Raw genomic sequence first — 18,866 nt, forward strand, 5'->3', positions numbered from 1 at the left:
AGACCCTTTATTGGAATGAGAGATGGTTGGATGTACCTTTCAGCCCTTCCAAGATCTAGTAATTTTGTTCAGTTTGCATTACACCACAAAGTCTCAAGCCAACTTTATGCCTTGTCACCAAGAAGTGAAATCTTAACAGGAAGGGGGCGGCTCTCCCTTTTCACCACTCTCTCAAACCATAACCGCTGTTGGTCTGCCCCATCTCTTTGGCTGTCTGACAAAAAAGGTGCTGGACTCCACGGAGCCCCTGGAGGAAGGCACAGGGTCAACTTAAAAACTAAAAAACTGGGTCAACTATTTAGTACTAAATGAACTATTGACATTTTCCTGTGCTCATACACACAGACAGACAGAGGCAGGGGGCATTATGTAGGAGAAGTAATGTATTCTTACAGTTCTGGTGTCTGTAGGGAAAATCGCGAGTCCCCATGACTGACAGCAGAGTAGCAGATCTCCTTAGGACTGCAGGATGCCTAGGAAGGTGGCCAGACTCTATTCCAGGAGAAAAGCAGCCAAATTCACTCCCAAGCGTATTGTTTCTGATTTGGAACAAGCTGGGTTGATGCTGGACAAGGGGATCATGCACCATAACCCCCTGCACATCCTTTAGACACTGATCCTTTCAGGATAACCATCGTGCTTAGTCACTCTGCTGAGCCTTGGAATGAGATAGCAGAGATCTATGGGTCCACAGCAAAATTCCCTGAAAGTCCAGGTCAGAAGTGAAGTAAAGCATCAGGATGGAGCTGATTTAGCTGATGCTGTGGTGGTGAGCTCCTTAATGGAAAAAAGTGCACAGGGCCACGTTTGCTGGTTCCAACGGGTCACTGAGTTAGGAGACATATTGGCGATCTGTCTCATCACATCTTGGGCACTTTGTGGAAATGATCAAAGACCTTTATAGTGTAAATGTTTGTGTAGATGTTTGTAGACATAAAGTATATTTCTGCATTAGTGAAGAGAGGCAACCTTGCACTGCACAAGACAAATGCTGACTGTGTACTGCTCTGTGTGCTCAGCAAATAGCTAAGATTCCTTCAGGGTTTTAGGGGATGGATCCATTCCCCAGTGCTTTTCACAAAAGAATGGTAACAAAGGGAATAAAAAAGAAAAATAAGAGGCTTAAAACTGTCATTTACAGACGAGAAGCACCACAGATTTTCCCATAAGCCTTTCACATCTTTATTCAAATTTCATATTGGCCAAACCAAATTAAACAAAAATGAAAAAAAGTTTCAAAGAAAGATTTCTTGCAGCAGTTTATGCTGAATATTCTTCTGAATGGAAAGACCTTTCCTCTCTGCTGTTGTACTTTAGCATGGGAAAAACTGATATTCCTGCACATAGACCTGCAAATAAATGGGGTAGTCAGTAGCTGGGAATCTTCCAGCAGAACTTTGCAGCAAAACATATCCAGTGTATCCAAAATATTTGTTCTGGCAACAACATTGATTTGACTAAATCTCACTAAATCTGCCTTAAATTTCTAAGGAAACAATTTCTATATTTCTGTTAGTTTTATTCTAATACACACATATGTATTTTAAGCAGATGTCTTTGAGATTTTTTACCCATTGCTTAGTACAAATAACTTCTTCAGTGATAGTGTCAGTGGTGTCTCTGACAAAGTAATTTTCTCTGAGCTGCTATAAGTGTGATCCATGCAAATTCTTTTGGTCCATCACTATCCAAATTAGGTACTGAATAATGCATATTTCTAAACAATGCATGTAGATAAGGGAGGCATTAAAAACTCCTTCAGACACCAGACAAAAAGAAAAGAGTATTTTTCTCCTTCATTTGCTGAAGTGAAGCTGTTAGTAACTTCAGATGTAATAGGGTTACAGTGACACAGGGACAAAAGCAAGGAACAAAAATGAAATGAAACTTCCAACAGAAGCTCTAATTTTGAAATTCGAAAGTCTTGACTCATTTGACATGCACAGAAAAGATCCAGTTTTAAATGGTGATGGTATTATTTGTTGAGCAGTGCTATAATAATTCCCACTCATCTCTTTGGTAGTTTCTCCTTTTTTTCTTCCATGTGTCTCCAAGGCTGAAGAGGAAATGTAGTAACATCTTAAATATTTCAGCACAATGAAATAATATTATGATTTGAAAGTTGAAACCCATGTGGTTTTGAATTCGGAAAACCTGGGGACCCAGAACTGTGGTTTGTGAAGTTTTGTATATGCTACACTGGGTTAATATTGAAGCTTCTATTTTGCTTTAATATTTTATTTCACTGATTAGGGGATTCCTTCATTTGATACATTAAAGAAGGGATAAAATTAAATTAGCTTAGTTCACTGAATTGAGGGATGTACCAATCATAATGCCAGTGCTCCAAGTTTTTCTAGCTTACTTTTTTCTTGACTAGAAAGTGGATATTGAAGATTTTTCAAACGTTGATAGCCAAATCTTTGCTTGAGTGAGGTTTCTTCCTGCAGAGCCCATTCTGAGAGGCTGGGTTTTGTGACAAGCTGATATTCGGGAAACTCACTTTTGATGGGCACTTCAGACATTACAAACCAAATGAGTTTTCTTCAATTACTTTCCTACTAATATTTTAAAGCTGAGCATACCATGCATGCCCTGTGGTTCTGGTCCATGCATCACTTGCATCTTGTCTGACCCCTGAATTTGGGTTTCCTTTCTGTGGAAAGTGGGAAATGATGTTGCTTATTTGGGTTCTGTCCTTATAAGAGATAGTCTGGGCCAAGGAGACAAATGTAAAGCAGGGAAACATTCTCAGGTTCCCTGATCAGATATAACCTGAGACCTCACCTATGAGAGCAAGTATTTCTCACGTACAAATACATCTCATTGATGTGAAGTCATTAATGAGCAGTAGATTATACTGTCTGACATTTCTATCTTTTTCTGTGCATTGCTAGAAATCCTGAGATAGTAGTTCCCTTGAATTACCCCAAATTGCCTACTGTTTTTCATATTAAAGTGACTGAAGTGATCATAGCTTTTTACTTGCCATGTTACTTTGAAATGAAATAAAATTAAACCAAAGCTGCTTTTCTAGGTTCTAAGTCATGTGGCATATCTAACTCATGTCTACTTTTTCATAAAGCATCAGTCATTTTGTTAAAAAATTATGATGTATATAGGCTGAATCAAAACAGTAGATTTGATGTTCTTGTAAAGTTTTCCAAGAGGCCAGAATCCTCTGCCTGTGAAGAAGATAGTGTCCTTGATGTTACCGCAGGCATTACAAAAAGAGTGTAGTTATTCACTGCACTTACAGCTCTACGGCCTGTCCTGTCTTGCTGGGAATCAAACAGTCATCTGAACTTTTTGAGCCTCTTAGGCCAGGGCTGAAAAGTTGTGCCAATTTTTGTGGTTCAGAATAGATTATGGTTTTACAAGACAGCATGGTTTACAGAGAAATGTCATGCCAAAGATCACGTTGCCCTTGACCCCTCAACTTAAATCAGTAAATTCCCATTAAAGCTGAATTATTTGGAACATGCTCTAGCATGAATCTAGAATGAGAATTTAATTGCCTTTCCTCTGGTGTGAGATACACAAACTCTGACATGCTTCCAGTAGGAGTGTATATTATATAAAAACATTTTTTTGATACTTCCATGGAAAGTTGTGGGTTTTTTTTTTGCTGTTGCTCATAGCTTTTTACTGTTGGATTTCTCAGTGAGAGAAATCCTGGATGATTCTGGATTTAAAATGAGTGGAAGTTCTCTGTGACATCTGTGAATTTATTGCAAAACAATTTTGTCAAATTTACAATCTGGAATTAAAAAGTGAGAATTGTGAGAATTGTGTGTAGTGTAACTTACGTTTACATGGTATAGAACATGAGAAGACCACCAGGGGAGCATAATTCTGCTAAGCCCCAAGTAGCTAAAGAGGACAGCAGACAATTCATCTGATTCTGTATGCCCAAAGAGATAAGTCATCATCCCACCCTTAAAACCATATATCCTATTGACTAATTTAAGCTATAAATTTGTACCCTGAAGTCTTCATCTTACAGTATCCCCACGACCTGTGAGACTCCTACAGTCTATGAGACCACTAGTTTTCTTACTACTTTCCTGCTGTCTGTCAGCCAACACATGCTGACTTGCATGGAGAGTCTCCATTCCTGTTGGATTACCTTACATTTCAGGTGCTTCAATTAAACCAATAATTCAGATGTCTCTTGTTCTCACTTGCTAAGCAGAGTTCGAGATGAATCTTGGTGGACAATTGAAACATAATCTGTGAAAAATCCCCATCCAATACCTGCCTACTCTATCTTAAGCCTAAATGTGATGCACATTTTCTCTTGCTGTCTTCCCCCGAGAAATGCCATTAAGTCTTTCATATCTAATCCTGCTTAAAAAACCCTTAAAATCCTAAGCTACGTGGCACCTGATGGCTCCCAAGTGCTTTAGAAGAATCTCTTGCTGGTACCACGTGGGTGGAGCACTGCACAAAAATTGCAGTTGTAGCCAACTTTTTAACATTAGGCTGACTGGGTGGACAATGCTTCTTTCAGCATTTGTCTGAAAAAGTCTTTTAGACTTTGTGCTCTGGAGTCCTGCCTCTGCAAATGCAGTATCCAAACTAGGGATCCTCTCTTGGGGCTAACCTGGGGCTGAAGGGGAAGTCGTGGGCAGGCAGAGAAAGCCGGCTCTGCCTCTGCTGCTGAGAAGCCATGGTGGCTCTTTCAGGAGTAGCAGAGTCAGACCTTGCTTAGAACTGTTTTCTTGGAGGCAGAAGAGGGAAAAGAGGCTGTTATGACAGGTTAATTGTGCACCTCTCCTGCCTTTGATATCTGGCCTCCATTATTCAAAAAGGTCTTGGCCTCTGTGCATGGCATCGCATAGACTGTAAGGATAAAGTTTATGTCCTCAACAAAGCTGCTACAGAAATATTTTATGGTCATCAATTTCCTTGGGTATATATGGGTGGCTTGTTACACAAAATAGTTCATTTTTGTCTCAGCCTCTGGTATCCTTTTGTCCCAGAGATCCTTTAAGGCCAGGGGCAGCCCATGTCCTAGCTTTGGACTTTCAGTGACTTATTGGAGATGAATTCCCTGAGAGGTTAGAGCTCTGCAGCAACTAACAGGTAGACACAAAAGCAGTTCATTGGGTTATACTTTCTATTGAAGCCACTCTGTAGTATCCTGATGGATGCAGCTTACAACTGACCCAGCCTGTTAGGAATAAATTCCTTCAAAATTCTTTTTCCAGAAGCCCAGGGTATATGAGCAGGCCCAAGTAAACTAAAGTATGCAAAGTAAACATCCCCCTATAATATTGTACACTTCAGTGATGAAAATGTGCAACATGATTGTCTGGGCAAAACTGGGCAAATATTATTTCTCCAAACTAGTCTTAACAAAGTTTTAGGACTACCTTAAAATAGTGTCAATAATATCTTAAATGTAAATACATCATTTGAAAAAGAAATACATCTCAATTCTTTTAATTCTGTTTTCAGTGCTGCTTAGGTACACAGGATTAATTTGTTTGACTAATTTTCAATTTACAATAGTGTAATCTAACCCAGGTAAAGACACACAACTGTTCAAAGCTTTTACCATTTGTTTTCAATGTTAATTCTTCAGCCATGCTTAGAAAACCAATTCTTTCAGAAATCTGAGCTGCACTGCTTCATTTGTAGTGTTTTTTTGCTTTCAGCTGTCTTCCAAACCTGCAGTAATAGTATTCCTCTATTATTCATATTTGCTTGCATAAGTCCTAGCTAAAGAATGCAAAAAAAGGAATCAAACTGTCTTCTAAATCAGCAGAAATTTGAACTGAATGGACCAAAAATACCATTCTGCTGCAGTCTTTCATAGTGCTTTAATTAGCTCTTGTTAATTAAGACCATCTAACTTCTGCAGTTGTGCTTGTGTCAAAAATATAGTTCTCTTTCATTCAATATAATTAGGAACAACCTTTAGGAACAAGAAAAAAAGTAAATGATGCCTTCCTAGTGGCATGGCTTACTTTGTTTAACATAGGAAGGTAGCAGTGTTTAACATAGGAAGGTAGCAGTGTTTAACATAGGAAGGTAGTTTTTTGCCTCATCACTCTGTAAAGGAAATATTTTTCAGTCAAAACCCCCTTTATACCTGTTCCATTGATAACCTCTCACACATTATTTCACAGCATGTTTAAACAGGATAGAACAGTGCATTAACTGCATCACAGCTGTTACATATACTCTTGAGTTTTGATTTACTTCTGTCAGAGGAAAAATAGATTTTTATAAATGGATGTTTCATGCTTTTCACTCTAATGTATGACATACAGTGAGAGTCACATTTCCCTTAAATAATGGTTTAGCCCCTGTGAATCCCTGTCACAGCTGTTGAACAGTGACTGCAGAGCAGATGATTTCACAGTGACAATAAGAATTTTGTGAAGGCTTCAGATTCAACCTGAATCCTTGTTCAGAGGCTCCTAAAACAAACTTTCCAGTTTTTCATCAAAAAAACCAGCACTTGGGTGTTCTAAATTTTTGTTATGTATGCAAATGATAAATGTCAACCCAAAAAGGCTTTGGGAATAGGGCATTTTAAAATGATGTTACCTTGTGTAGCTGCTATTAGGAGAGAAAAATAAACTTCAAGCCTTGCTAATTTACTCTGAAATAAATAAACCAAAGGGACTTAAGAAAATGTGACATAAATTTGTTTCAAGAAAATGTGAATGACAAAATACCTATATTAAAGAGTTTCTTTCTGTTAGAGATTTTGGTTTGTTTTCTCCTAGAATTGTTTTGTTGCCACAGGGTAATAAATTAAAAAAATACCCTTAGACACCTCTTTGGAACATGCTTTATTTAAATTCTTTCTCCCCTTCTTTTAAATTTTAATTTTAAGAAGAAGAACAATAAAGTCCATTAGTAAAGTTCTGAACTAGGTCCAAATCTAAAGATTAAGTGTAGCAGGTTAAGACTTCTATGGCTTTCAGAAATTTTGATTAAGTAAGGCAAAAATACTTCATGGTCAACTTAATGGTTTTATGGTTATTGTTGTTTTTTTCCTTTCTTTCTTATTGTGGTCTTGCAATAATAGAAAAACCCAATTTGGATTAATTATTTTGTTTTTTTCTTAATGCTAACAGTTGAAAGTCAGCAAAATATCTGGAAAACCTGGATTACACTCAATGACAGAAGGTGTCTTTTGCCATCTTTGAAATTATTTTTTCTTATAGATTATAAGGATGAAAATTTTATATGTCTGTTTATAATCTAACAGAACATTAATATGCATAATAAAGGTCTGATTTTATTATTTTTGCTTGCATATTGAGAATTTATTTTCTCCTGTGTTTTGTTCTTCCAATATCAGAGGGAACTTTTGAAGGCTGGAATATTATTAAACATAAACCGACATTTGAGAGTTCATGAAAAATAATTTAAAATCTTAAAAGAGAAAGAAACTCTCCTCTTTCTAGGAAAAAAGGTTGCCCCACATCTGCACTAACCAGGATTATAAGTTTGGGGATACATTTTGCTGAAGTTATCTTTTATAAGTACACTTTCTCCATTTCTTAATTCTAAAGCACAGAAGGTCCTATCAATTCAGACATTGCATTTTAACATATCCATTTAGAGAGAAATTTCATTTTTCTTTCCTGATGTCTTCTACTACTGAGGAGAAGCATCTGTGTGTAACAAGAGAAAAAAAATTGTAAGCTGTAATTTTAAAGAAACTGCACTTGAAGACAATGGGACTACTGATTAATATTAAGTTAAACATGCATTTAATACTTTGCAGTAATAACTTTAAAGGAAAATATTTCCTTGGGAGGCATACTATTGTAGGAGCTAATATAATAAAAAATTACTTTTCATTGCTTCTGAAACCTTCTGCTGTATAGTAATTTGTGCTTCATCAGGAAGGAGAATTCGTGCCCCAGTGTGCACTCCAGCAGAGGAGAAAGGTCACATAAAATCCAGGATTTCACAATGTCTAAAACACTCAGCTTGTTGCTTGCTGCTTTTTGTTTATTTCAGAAGCTGAAGTATTTATTTTCTGTTCTAGGAAATGTGCCAATCTAACACTACAAGTGACTAAGTATTTCTCATATGTCCCAAGGCTAAGCTCAGGAGAGGAAGGTTGTGAAAGAGGTAATGGAGTAATATCATTAATTGAAAGAGCAGGATTTTGTGCAAGATTTTAAAAGGCTTACAGTTCTTACTGCTATTATGATGAGTATCTCAGTCATATCTAAAATAATATCCCAGATAGAAGTACCATTGTTAGAGGCTGTGCAAGTTTGTAGGGCGAGGGAGTTTGAGAAGAGTTGAGACAAGATGAAAACAGTCATGTGGATATGGTTATTCCAGCAAGTAGATGAGGAATATAGCGGGGGTGAAGTAGTTGAGATATAAACTTTTTAGATTAAAAATGTACTTTAAAAAGTATTTTGCGAGAATATCTGCTTGTAGCCAAACATGATGTCCTAGAGAGTTGCTTTTAAAGTTCTAATATTTTCAAATGACACCAAAAGTACATATTTGTCTTTTCTACCAGCAGCTGTGTTTTGATAAATCAAAATATTATGAAAACTTTGGAAAGATAACTGGGAAAAAAAAATCTTTTTTGAAAAAGACAACAAGTTTATATTTAATGGTAATAACTTTTCACCAGTCACTAGATGTTTGACTTAATTCAGGCCTTGGATTTAAACAGTTCACATGCCTGAAATCAGACCTAGATCTGACAGATATGTGTGGAGCTGTGAGAACTTCTTGTAACAGACAGGAAAATCTATAAAAACATAAAGAAGAGCACTAACCCAGTGCACTGTGCTGTAAATCCACCAGTCCTACACTTTCTGTTGCTATCAGAAGTGTGAAGTAAGTCAGTAGAATTACATTAATTTCTTTAAAACTCCTAATGCAGAAAAAGAATTTTGTTTTGTTTTGGCTTTCTATAATTTTTTTTCCTTGTTCAAATCCTAAAATGTTTGGCCTGGGATTTGATTTCTTTGCTGTTCACATTTAACAAAAAAGGCCTTCCAGAATAACCATCCCTCTCTGGCATTTCATGTGAAAGGAGGGAAAGAAAAGACCCTCTATACAATGCTGAGCTTAAAAATAAACTTTTTGGGTTTGCAAATAAGTGAAAGCACAATGGAATCCTGTGTTTCAATCTCATGTGTGTATTCATCATGGATGCCTAATTATGAAGCATAGAACTAAAGCTGAACTGTGTACCCCTGGTTACAGGGCCCAGGGGATGACTGGATTCACTGGTTGGAACTCGTTCCTCAGGGGTCAATTAAAAGCACACCAGGTAAAGTTAAATAAAAAAATATATAACTCCTGTATACTACAGATTTTACTCATTGCTGAAAACTGGCATCAAGAGAACCTTGGTAAACTGCACTTTTTATTAACTGCTTTATATGAAACCTTTAGCACTACCTGTAAATCCCCATTTGTGTCACCATTTATTGTGAGAAATACAACTGGAGGAAATATTTAGATACACGGTTCTTCTGCTACCCTTGTGAAAGAAGAATTATCTTTGCTAAGAAATGGTCTCTGCACTCTTGCAGCCCCTACAAGAAAATATTCCTTTCTCTGCTGATGTTCATGTAGAGAGCTGTATGAAGGAATTTCAGATTCTGTTTATATCAGTAATTTAATCTTAGAGTCATAAGAGTGTGTTTATTTTAGCTCTGCTGGTGATGAATTCTTTCTGCTTTCAGATAAATCACAGTTAAGAGAGTTGTTGAATAATTCATCAATACAATTTTGACTACTTTAGTGTATCAGATCTCAGAAAATATAACTGGAAAATGAACAGAAAAAGCATAAAGCACCCATAATGTATGGCAAATGCTTGTGCATGAAAAATATGGGCTTTGTCTGTTTTCTCATTATTATCTAGTGTTACACTGGTGTGGTTGCTTGAGTTTAATAGGACTAGCTCCCAGTCTGCAATGACTCAAATGGTAAAAGAAACAGGAATATGATCTGATATGCCTGGGTGAAATGGAAAGCACAGGGGCAGATATACCCATTGCAGTAATGTGTTGGCTCATGTTTAAACATAAATGTCTGTATCAACAAGCCAACAGCCATTAATAAACAGCTGCTAACCCTGCTGGAGATTTTATCATATGCATGAGTACTTTTTGCTAATGAGAAAATGCTTCGTTTATCAAAGTAACATTGCTTTCATAGAGATGTAATTCAAAGTTTCTTGTGCTGTACTGGGAATACCAAAGGAAGTAAAGACTGTATTAATTGGTATTAGTGTACTGGAACAGATTTAGAAAAAAAAATTGTGAAGAAATCTGCACTCTAGTAAGACTGAAAAATTCTTTAGCTGAGAAACATATTGTTTATAGAGGGTTTGCTAACAAGCTTGTGGGAAAAAACAACAAATATTCAAGGCAAGAAAAGGTCAGGAACACTGAATATCTGGAAACCCCTATAATTTACACTGTTGGTCAATGAAAATAGTCTGAACCACGCATTTAAATACACTCTGTAAGTTTAAAGCCAGCGATATGAATTACTGTCTGCAAGTTCTCCTGATGTGTAGCAGAGTTGCTTCCATGAGGGTCCCACATCCCTGCAGAACACACATACATTTGTTATTTATGAACAGAAAATAACTTAGTATGCTACAAAGTACATGAGGGACAAGTAACAAAGAATTTGAAAGCAACTAGTAAATTAATAAGCAGATATCAAAATGACATTAATATTAAATGAAGTTCCAACAGTTCCAATTTGCAAATATTAAGCTGTGTTAGTTGTTGCACATAAGACGCTCAATAGAAGCTTTTTTATTTTTCCAACAGAACAAAGCAGTTTATATGAATCTTTTTTCCCTTTAAGACTTTATAAATCTGATGCTTTGAGACATCTGAACACTCATGAAAATTCCTGAGCCTATAAACTTACAGAAACTGTTTTGTGAGGGTCAAGATGAAAACTTATCCCCAGAAACCTTGGTGAATCTGAAAATCACAAACTATGCAAATAATTTTTAAAACTTAATTTTTTTTCTTTTTTTTATTTAACTGTCACTTCATCTTGTTGGCAGAACTCTATGTTTAAAATTCAGAAAATAAACATAGATATAGAAACTATTAACCAGCCTTTGCTTCTTTATATCAAAATTGGAAATACGTGAATATGTGAAGACTTAAGCTAATTTTATGGGAGTCAATAATTGTTGTAATTCCTTAATTCTTTATTACAGTCTGCAGCTGGAATTTTGCTATGTTTGTTATATTTGTAGTAGACTTCTTGAAGTCTGTCAACTCTAAAGCTTTTGAAAAGAAGTGCTGAGTTTGGAAAGGGTCTTTATTAAAGAAAGTTCCATCAAGGACTTACAGAAACTTGTGGAATCATGAGGTAATGAGAGCTGATCTTTGCAAAAGTCAGACAAGCTTGGGCTAGAAGTACAGGACAATTATTTTCTGTATCAAATCAAAATGACTGTTGAGAATGCCTATTAAACTGCATGTAATTGCCAATCCTTAAATATTTTTATCATGTGGAACAATAGGGGGTTTATATGAGCTATAATACTGAGTAAGAAATCCTCTGCTAAAAGTGGCTTATACTCAGAGCAGTGGAAAAAAGAGGAATGTGGCTGATGAGCAGACTGAACAGAGCAGTAGTCTGACAAACATAATGGGAACATAACCACGTTATTTATTAGCTATTTTTACCTAAGAATTTCAATATTAAGGTAGTGATCCCCAAACTATGATTCTGAGACAATTCACCATTTGCAAGCCTGTTAGAAACGGCCTCTACAAAGAATCATATCAAATATTGACATTTAAGGCATCTTTCTGGCAAATCAAGGGTGTAAAAGTGCCGGGTAATTTGTCATACATTCTTTAGGCTGAGGATTTACAAATTTGAGGATGCACTAGAAGACTGCTGTGGTCTCACTGGAATGACACCATGCCCCAAGGTACATCCCTTGCCCTGGGCACACAGGTGTCCAGGTGTGGCTGTGGCTTGGTGCCCCCAGCAGGGATCAGCCAGAGAGAAAGGCAAAAGGGTCTGGTGGCATAAGGGGCAGCACGAGAGGACCATGCACAGCACTGGCCTTACGCGTTGTGTGGCTGCTCCATCAGTATCTGGTGTTTCTTCCCTGAGCTTCTGCCCACCTGCCAGGCACACTGCTCATACCTTCTCCACTTTTTGTTTAAGACCAATGGCATGCGTTCCAAAGAAACCTTAGAATGAATTTTTTTTCCTTTCTGTGGGCTGTGTATGGCTACTCACTGAAGTACATCATAGTCCTGGAAAAAAAAAAATAGATGAGAAATACCAGATAATTTCTGTTAAGTCTTACTGTTTGGTTTCCTATTAGTTTACATCTAAATTCTCTCTGAAGCATCTCATGCTATCCTTCTGTGAACTTAGACCAAACATGCAATGTAGAAAAAGGCTTCTTTTTACTGCAAACCAGACTTCAAGTAAGATGCAGAAAATATTAGACCTCATTTAGTCAAATAACCCTATAAGCAAAAATATATAGACTTCTATGCACTCTAGCACACACCTAAAAGTGAATTTAATTGAGTTGACCAATATGAAATGCCAAATATTTGTAAAACTCTTATCAATATTATGGAAAAATAGGAATTTAATGGTACTCATTATGTTTTATACACGACTTAAAAACTTCATTAAAACGTGAATGGCTTTAGGATAAAAATTTAATTTTACTGCTACATGACCGAATTTCTACCAGTGGCTTCATTGATAGAAGAGGAAGTCAACACAAGGTGGAACGTGGGAAATCTTGATTATGAGGATACAAATTTTTATCCTGGCAGTGGGTAAACACTTTAGCAGACTGTCTGGAAAGTCCATGAAACTCCAGTCCTAGAGATACTCACTGACTGAAAAAAGCCTTGGGCAAGCTGGTAAGGGATATGTGTCCTTTGTTCAGGGGTGTTCAAACACTGGATCTGACATATGGCCCTAAAAACCCCAATAGCTGCTAGGAGATCCTCATCACAGGAAAAATGGTCTGAGACAAGGCTGCTCATGCTCAAGGCCACCCTGTCAATACAGGTAATGTATTTTTAATACCAAAATTCAACTAGGGAGATAAGTTCTATTTACCTTTCAACGAGCTCTTCTAATGAAAGCAAAATGTTACAGGGGTAAATCTGGTTCCATGATTTTTGGAAAATAGGATGATTTGGTGAGGTATCTTGACAACGCTGGATGCAAACGATCAATTTGGGTATAATTAATTTTCCTACACACTATGGGGCTCCCTAATATATTCACAGCCTTATGCAGTTGACAGATATTACACAGGGTATATGAGACTATGGCAGATCCTTGTAATTTGGGACAGCAGTTGAAAGAGGGTATATATCCCCTAGGGTAAATGCCCTCACAGATGGCATTCGACACTTTGGGAGTGACTGAGCCAAGCTCTTGGCAGTCTTCATTCAGACCATGGCCCAGACCATTGCCAGCTGAGAAACTGTGCTTTGCTGGAAATGCTCACTGATACAGTGCAAAACAGCAAATTCACATCATCAGGGGAGTTCAGGGAAAATTGTAACCTGCCTTCCCAGAAAACTGGCTTTGAAGTGAGAATTGTTGCCAGATATACCTTGAAAAAAGAAAGAAGCGACCTCCCTTGGCACACCCACAAGGTGTGAGTCTGTTTTGGAGATGGAGACTGATTCCTCTGGCTTGTGTAGCACCTGCCACTGCTCTTGGTGAGACGTCCTGGAGTGAAGACAGTAGCAGGAGAAGGCAGATGATGGCAGTCCCTCGTCTGTGCTTCCAAGATACCAGTCTGCAAGGAAGAAGCCTGAAAATTCTGGTGTTAACTTGGATTCAGCTTCCAGCCCTGCCTAAATAGCTTTGAAAATCCTGGTTGGAGAAATCCAAGAAAAGATTCTATTTGTTGTTTGGGTTCTGATTTTCCTTTTTTTTTTTTCTCTTTTGATAATACCTGTGAAGAATCGAGTTCTGTGTCGTTAGTTTTAAGTTCTGATTGATGTAAAGATGTTTATCCTGTCAAAAAATAGACATTTATTTGCCCTAAAAGCAACACCTATAATTTATGTACTTACAACAAAGTGTTTGGGATAATATTCACAAGTTTTTAAATTGAATAAAAAGTTAATAACTTCTGCTTGTAGCGCGTGACTCTTAAAATTCAGCTAGACATCACCTATTAGTTCACAGGCCCTTATAAATTCCCATTTAGTCACAGGACCACAAATATACTGGTGCAGGTGGTGGTGAGGTCTGTCTGCCAGCTCAGCCATTTTTATGAAATTTATCCTTATGACAGGCTTCATTTCTCTTCCTGATCCCCAGCTGGTCTGATTGCATCTCTCTACAAAATTCTTTTTCATTTCTCCACCCTATATTATTTTGCCATACCTGTGGTAGTTGAATGTGGGTTGTAGTCTTTCACAGCACCACTGAAAATCATAAATGTGAGCATCCCATTAAAAATAGAATTTTAATTCTGCTTTGTACTGACAAATGCAAGAAAATCTGAAGTAAGGGCTGCTTGGTTTCATGCCAGTGTACAGGCTCTGGAGTAGCACCCCAGAATCAGTGAGCTCCTGTGTGTGCATGCCTTCAAGCTCAGACATTCACAGGATGATGCTTTCAGAGAGGAGAGTCCTTTAGAGATGGCAATATGGCATCAGTGCTACAATCAGCCAAAGAAAAATCAAATTCATTGAAAGAAAGTGGTTTTTTAATCCAAACTACATATATACCCTAGGTGTCTTTAAATGAATGGCTGAGTTGGCACTCAGCTCAAATCACCCAGATCTTGTGCTTTTCTAGCAATAATCCTTATGTAATTACACATTTGACATGTGAGAACTGCCAGCGTGGTTTGACACTGCTTAACAATATGTAATCTTTCATGCTACAATCTGTAATTTTCATAGCTGCATGAGAGACTATATGCTGTCAGCTCTCTGCAGTCTGGGTTCTCTGGAACTGACAGGCTGCATATTTGTTAGCTTATTTTTGCTTGCTCAACATGGAATTGTATATTGAATTCAGACTCTAATTAAGTGAAATTGAGAGGTAATGTCTAGAGTTAGAGTACTGTTAATCCACTCTTGCTGTTGTAAATCTTCAGAATGGATGGACTGAGATTACTGTTGCCTATGGAAGACAGCTTACTGGTCTCTGACTTTCCATCAAAAGATTATGGCTTCCAATTTTGGATAGCTGTTCTTCAGTTGATTTCCTAATAAGTAATGAAGAAATGTTGCAAGCATTATAAAATAAAGGGTGCTTTGAACTGGAGATAATTTCTGAATGTGTAACTTTGAGTCTTAATAAGAAAATTATACATGGGAGTTTCCAGATCCAAAATCCACTTTGCTTCTGTTTGTACATTATATTATGAGTGACAGTGGGAGAACAAGCACTTGAGATATGACTTCAGTTTTCCTTAATCTTTTCCTCCCATATGGAAAGGTAAACATCTGATTGAAATAACAGCACAGGCTCTAGAACTGGAGAAGGGGAAAATATTTACATAATACACAGAGTGATGGGACCATTATGAAAAGTATTTTGAGAGGTTTGCAGACAGCTCTTGTACTTAGAAGACAAAAAAAGTCATGCCTTAAAACCAAACAGATGCACTAAGCAAAGATTGAGAGATTTGCTAGAAGATAATAGTTAGCATAGCTCACTGCTTCTTCCCACAAGGAGCCATTACAGCTCCTGGTTTTTTGTCCAAACCCGATTCTGGTGCTTTAACATTTTTGGCAAGCAAGTTTTTCTATAAGCAGAAGAGACCAAGTGACAATTTCATGTCAACCATCATCATAATTCAATGAATACCCTGGAGGCATGACTTTAGGCTGTGCACCCTAATGACAGAACAGTTTGTTTCACAACTAGTGGCTTCTAAAAACTTGTGCAATATCTTCTGCTAGCTTTTTACTTCTACTCCCTTTAATACCTCTGAGACACTCTTGATGTATTCATTTTTTACACATTATTTTTTCCCATCTCTTGAGTGCTGCATAGGCAGTTCAGCTGCTTCTTTCATGAGGCTGATAAGTAATAGTGGCTAATCTGTGTCTAGGTAGCAAGAAGGTAGAAGACCTTGTTTGATATGTGTATGTAATTTTGTACAAATTGAGACCTTCTCTAATAATCCATACAGGTCAAAATCTTGTTTTGATGTAAAAACTAAGCCTCCTGACAGACATTAGTATGGTGTTGTGAGTGAAAGACTGGTTAAAAAAATGTGAAATCAAATAATTTTCAATGCTTTCCTGGAAATAAGAGGATTTAAATAAGCAAGAAAACTAAATTAGGAAAATTACATTAGAGCTCCAAGTTTCACAAAAGTTCAACTGTTGTCTATTATCTTCACTTTAGTTTGTTTCTTCTATTTAACTTTGCACTCCACACTTTGCCACTAATTCTTTCTCTTCTCATATTCAATTGTTTTCAGAGGGTTAAAAGAAAAGGGAAGTATGTAGTTCAGTTTCATACAGCACTTAAGCTATTCCTTTAGGAATACATTTCAGGATGGGATATGAGTTCTTGACCTTATTTTTCCTATGCATAGTTTCTGCTTTGCTATTTTATGCTCTCTGAAAGCTTTATAATATATGTGAACATTAAAATCTTCCTCTAATAGTATATTACAAAATTTTCCACCAATTAGTTGTATGAATGAACTATTGCACTTTCATTTCAAGTTTATTGAAATTAAGGCAATTTTTTGGATCAGTCATGGATGCAGTCACTATGGTATAAAATCCCTCATGAACGAATATTCACAGGCAAAATTTCCAACATTTCCTTATATTGAAGCAAAGTAAATGTAGAAATTAGTACTGTAGCACAGACAATACCAGCTGGGTTGTGTTATTTTTTTTTTGTCAGATACTTAAGTTTCCTCCCAAGCCCCTCAACCTGAAAAAACAACATTTTGGGACTGGCATCAAATTATAGTACTAAATTACTTTTTTGTCATGTCCCCACTGAGACACCATCATTCTTCTTACTGTCCTGCCATCTCAATGTTTGAAAAAATCCAGTTCAATAAAAATAATTGGAGAGGTGGAGTATGGTTGAGTGGCATCTATACTGTGTGCACCCACAGGCACACATCATTTCCTGGCTCTTGGAGCAGGGGTGAAAATGTAATGCTTGAACAGTGTGTCACTATGGCTGGCTGGTTCTTTGCCAAAGACACGTGTAGTTGCATGGATTTCAAGAATGCTGCCACTTTAGGGTTGGAAATGAAGCCCTAAAAATCAATAACTTGGCTTCAGTATTAGGCTTGTACAGTAATTTCATTGTGGTTTTATTAGATCAGTAAAATACCCTCTGTGGGACAGTATCACAAGGAACTAATTCATGTACCAAGCTTGAAGCCTACTACATGACTTAGAGTTTAGAAAAAGGTATTTGAAAGAGGTAGAGGAGTCATATAGAGGCTTTAGTGTTTAAAAGAGTTTTCTAATGAGAAAAGAGTAACAAGAAACTAAAGTCTAATAAAGCAGATATTGTAAGATTTGAAGTTTCACATTACCTTAATTTGCTTTGTAAATTGCTAAGGAAACAAGCTCCTTGGATGTTTTCCCTAATATGCCCTCACCATCATGTGTCTCTTTCCTTCCATCCACGCTGTACACACAGAACTGAACAATTAATGATGCTGAGAATTTTTAAGCTTATTTCAATTAAATTTGAACCAAGATTTGATTAAAACATCAGCAAATGTGTTTGTTCTAAATGTTGGCATATGTCTGCCACCTTTACACATGCTGAGTAAAGTCTGCCTGCAATTTTTGAGGTTTTGAACAAATTAATCTTTGTGGTGTTCTCTCATCAGCAGTTCAGAGTCTGTTCTCATTTTCATTTGTGTGCAATCTACCAAGTGACTTTCCTCACTAGGTATGGGATGTGGAATCATCCTGGTGTTTGATATTACACTGGATTTATGTCACTTGGCTTGGAAATTGGAATTTGAGCCTTAATCAGGGAATCAAACACTTGAGCAGAAGTTGTTCCCACCGACCACATTTCTTTCAGAATAACAATCATAACAGTCAAAGAGGTGCTGAAGTGAGTTGTGCCACTGGCATAGATGAGTTGGCAGAAGTCCCTAAGGTACTCTCAGCTATGCCAGTAACACAGCAGGTTTTTAGTGAGTGACAGAATGGGAAGATTTATTTAAAATGCTATAAATTTATTAATTTATTATTTAAAATTCTATAAATGCTTCAAATGCTATTTACCTTATAGGGCATCAAAATGAATTTGCATATTGTGTCTGAAAGAAACATTCCTCTAGCAACAAAGCACCTTAAAGCAAAAAGAAACCCTAAAGGGCAACTTGCTACTAATCATTGCTGGATGAAATATCAGTGTTTTTATAGTGCAGTAGCAATGGTAGCACCTGACATGGAACATGAGGACCAAGTAGGAGGAAGCAGTGTGATAAACACTGTGTTTGGTTTATGTTCATATATCAAATGTCTTTGTCAAGACTGAAAGAAATTAAGTCTGAATTCTGAGAAATATTTGATATTTGTCAAAAGAAACTGGGAGGAATATTTATGAGCAGTTTCACTGTCCTCATGTATTTCATCACAAACATTTAACACTTCACAGAGCTGACTTTATTCCATAGCCTTAATTAATCATTTTCTACAAGATTTACTTATTTAGTGCCCATAATCAAAAGATACAGAAGAGATACAGACAGACCAACACACTCTGGTGATAGTGAAGTGCAAATTGTTGGCATGAATTACAATGCCACTGTATGGCAGGTGGGGGAATGCCTTGAAACCCAGAACAACATAAGTACCAATGCTTTAATGAAAATCATGATGAAATTGTTGTTCACTTACTGTGCA

This window comes from Fringilla coelebs (assembly GCF_963513975.1).
Source record: "Fringilla coelebs genome assembly, chromosome: 2".
NCBI classification, from domain to species: domain Eukaryota; kingdom Metazoa; phylum Chordata; class Aves; order Passeriformes; family Fringillidae; genus Fringilla; species Fringilla coelebs.